The sequence below is a fragment of the Mus pahari genome, chromosome 7 (genome assembly GCF_900095145.1).
Source record: "Mus pahari chromosome 7, PAHARI_EIJ_v1.1, whole genome shotgun sequence".
Lineage (NCBI taxonomy): Eukaryota > Metazoa > Chordata > Mammalia > Rodentia > Muridae > Mus > Mus pahari.
The window spans coordinates 51,382,925-51,387,446 of NC_034596.1; positions in this window are offsets into that span (position 1 = coordinate 51,382,925).

Consider the following 4,522-nt stretch of genomic DNA (forward strand, 5'->3'; position numbering starts at 1 on the left):
TTTCCTTTCCTTTCCTTTCCTTTCCTTTCCTTTCCTTTCCTAGTTGCTTTCCAATGGTCACAGTGTTTTATAACAGCAAAAGTAACTCTAACTAAAACATGGCGCTAGTCCCATATCTTCCAAAGCCATTTCTCGTCTTCCTATACTTTGTTGGCCCCTTAGAAATTCTCACCATATCACTTTCATGCCAGGTCAGCTCTGAGCAAACAACTTCAAATACAGGGTTTGGTTTTGTTTTTGCTTGAATTAGATGGTACATAAGTACATTCCCTCCCCTTAGCCCTCTAACTCCTCCTGCAACACCTATGTGGAAACTTTAAGGGTTCTTTGGAAAGTCAGTTGTGTTGGATGACGTTTTGCCGGGACAAACACATGAACAAACATTTCATGAACAAACATTTCATGAACACAGGTGAAAGTCTAAGACAGACACAGGAGAGAGGATGTTCTGCTAAAGCAAGCACATGAAAGGACACGCGATAAAAGATTCTTTTCCTTACAACACACATGTATTTGTCTGCCTTACACTGTAGTTGAGTTGCATTTGTCGGGACACCATAGAGAGACATGGACCAAAAAAAATCCTCTGGTAGTGTGCTGCAGTTTGTTGTAGCTACATGGATTAGGGCTGACTGGCAGAGCGGTGTCAGCTGAGACAGACTCACATACTGAGGCAAGACCCATGGAGGACAGGTGATGTGTGGAGGGAGTATAAGAAGGACGGGACGGTGACAGAGGTGAGCTTGGCTTGTTTATAGAGCTGGCTATCTGAGGCTTGTGTCTCACATCTTCTTTGCTGATCTTCACTTCCCTGAGAGAGGCACAGCTGAGAACTTCTGGAGTTCCTGCTGTTCCCTCCTGCTGACCCCAGCCTAGGCTGAGGCCTGGCTGTCTCTACTAGGTCGAGTTGCCCCGAGACTGATTCAGGTTTGCTATCCTGACTCTACCAAAGTGAACTGCTGGAGTATGTGTGAAGTGTTTGAGAGTGGATTGAGCTGCCCCTGCTGACCTGTGAACTGAACTGCCGATTCCAGACAGCATACACAGGAGTTGGTCCAAAAAAATATTTCTAAACAGGTCCACTCCCTCCCCCATATCTCCATCCTTTCTTTCCCATTACCTCAGGTGGGTGGTTGTGCTACAGTGAAAGCATTTAAGAACCATCATTAAAAATAAGCATTTGAAAAAATTAAGTTTACACATCCCTCTACTACCTCTCAAATTCATGACCGCCTCTAATGTGTGTGTGTGTGTGTGTGTTTGTGTGTGTGTTTGTGTGTATGTTTAGGGCTGACCTTTTAGAGTAGAATAACCCATCATGGGATCATGGGACTGGCTCAACCCTGGAGAAAACTTAATTCTCCTTCTCTCAACAGCTGTTAACTGCCTGTAGCTCTTCACCTAAGGCAACGGCTCTCAACCTGTGGATGGCAACCCCTTTAGGATCACATATCAGATACCTGCATATCAGATATTTATATCAAGATTCATAAAAGTAAATTAATTAATCATTAAAAAATATTCATAACAGTGGCAGAATTGCAGTTATAAAGTAATCACAAAATGATTTTACAGTTGGGGCATCACCACAACATGTCTTAATGGGTTATAACACTAGGAAGGTTGAGAAATGCTGATCTAAAGGTAGAGTCTTGTGAGATTTCCCCCATCCAAAGCTCCCCTCCTACTTAGTGGGCCCTAAGTCCAATTAGGTTTCTAGTGATTTCCTCAGGATGTAAGTACCGCTATTGCACCACTGGGGGTGTCTTGCTATGCTGGTCATTCCTGTAACTCATGGGCTTTACAGAGGAGTGGGGTTTTGATCACTTATCTCCCTGGTAGTTTACATAGCAACTTTGGGTACTATGAGAGCTAGTCCTCCTCAAGTGGCATCTGCCTACACCTCCCTGGCCTCTCATAGATTCCTACCTTACCACTTTAATGCCAAGTCAACTTGAGCAATCAGTCATAAATGCAGTTTTAAAGAACTAACAGTGGAGAGATATAGAAATGCCAGCTAACCTGATTCCATCGTTATAACATGCATACATATATTAAAATGTCACAACATGTCCCATAAACATGCCCAATTATTATGTGTCCATTAAGACTAAACATATGGCCTGTCAAGATGGCTAAGCAGGTAAAAGTACTTGCAGTTCAAGCTTGATGACCCGGTTTCAATTCTTGGATCTGTGGAGGTAGAAGGAAAACATCTCCCAATGCTGCCCCCACCTTAACACACACACACACACACACACACACACACACACGCACACACACACACATGCACATCATACATATGTATGTACATACATATATAGTTTATGTATGTGTGTATATACATATGTATAACATATATACACATGTATAATATATACATATGTGTAATATATATACATATAGATGTGTATATATGTATATATATGTATACACACACATATTTTTTAAAGGAGGAAACAAAGCTGGGGACTGTGGCACATTTGCAATCTCAGCACACGGGAGGATCGTTTTTGATTGTCTGCTGTGTGGAAGAATGGCATCACATAGCCTAGGCTGGTCTAGAACTCATGATCCTCTTGCATGCTTGGATTATAGACACATGCCACAGTTCAGAACTTTCTTTTCTCTTTTAAAATAATAATAAAAAAAATAGGTATTTATTGTGTATGCTAGAGAGAAGCAACCTTGGGAGCTGTTTCTCTCTTTCCACCATGGGTCCAGGGTTTGGATGTTCTAAGGAGGTTTGCACTCGGTTTTGCCACATAAGAGCTTTAAGAGTGTCCATCCACACCTCACTTCCATGCTGAGGCCCCTTGCCACGGGCTCCTGTCCAGAGGGAGCGCTGAACGCCATCTCTAGCTTCACAAGGGAGCTTGATAGTCACAAGAGGTTTGCTTGGCTCTGAGAAATGCTTGGGCTTGACAAAGGGTCCTCCCCCCTCTTTCTCCACAGAGACTCTCTCTTCTCCTTTCTCACCCTCTGCATATTCTCTTTCTTCTCCCTTCTTAATCATATTTCTGGTCTTTCTTCCTTTTTTTATTAGCTTGTTTTTAAACCTATTTTACCAAATATTTTTGTTATTTATAATGCTTTTAATTTTTACTTTTTAAATTTAGTTCATGAAGTATGAGTACTTTTTATTTTCTTTATTCGTGTGTGTGTGTGTGTGCGTGTGTGTGTGTGTGTGTGTGTGTGTGTGTGTGTGTTTAGCCTTTTATCTCATTGGTGATAACCTATCTCCTATTCTTTTTATGATTATGTTTTTATTAGTTCCTTGAGAATATTGTAAAATGTTATGATCATATTTACTTCCCTTCCCATCCAATTTTGTGTCTCCTCATTTCTTTAATCAAGGCCAAATTTTACATCCCAAATATTTTTAAGGTGTGATATTCCAGTGGATTGTGGCAAACTTATCAGGGATTATACTGTTCTAGAAAACTGCCCTTTACTTTCCAATCAGCTAACAATTGTCAATAGCTCCTCAGCTAGAGGGAGACTTCATGCCCAACTCCCCTCTGTATACTTGAATGTGGGCTTGCTCAGGGCTTATCCATGCTGTCACAAGTGTAAGCTTGTATGCATCTGCCTTGCTTCGCCTAGAAGACACTGTTTCCACACAGTCGTCACTGTATCTAACTGTATAGCCTCCTCTTCCACAGGGATTCCAGAGCCTTTGGAGGAGTAAATGCCATGCCATACACAAACAAACAAACAGACACACACACATGCACACGCACACATACACACACACACACACACACACACACACACACACACACACGTTTTCATTTAGAATTGAATATACTTCTCTGCACTGTGGTCAGTTGTGAATCTCTGCGTTGATCAGTTGATTATCATCTACTACAAACAGAAACTTCTCTGATGAGGATTGAAAAGATGTCTTAATCTGTGGGCATAATGATTATGGTTTAGATGAATCCTATAGCCATTTAACAGAATAATACCAGTAGGATCTCTTCTATGTCTAGCCGTAAGCTCTGAGTTCAATAATGGTTTCAGGTGTGGGTTTTGTACTGTGAAACATGTCTTAAATCTAGTTTAAAAAGTAGTTGGTTATTCCTGTGATGTTTGTGCCAGTGTTGCACTAGTGGGCATGTCTTGCCTGGCCAGTCATTATTGAAGCTCACAGAATGTACAGCTATGGAAGATTCGTGAGTACGTCTTCACACAGTAGTATCTCCCAGCACTGTGAAAGCTAGCCAGATATGAAGCTTCTAAGTCAAGACCATCTTGATTTCACCATGTTCTATAACTCAAGAATGTGCTGCTTATTCCACTGGGCTTTCTATGACGGGGTCATACACTGTGACCTGGAACTTCTCATGAAGTTCAGATTGGCCTCAAACTCACAGAATCCTCCTGTCTTAGTCACCTAAGTGCTGGAATTACAAGTGTGAGCCACCATGCAAGTTATGTTGTCCTTTTAAAAAATCTAACTTTGCCTTGATAGGATTTGATAGAGATTTTCTCCTCCTCCTCCTCCTCCTCCTCCTCC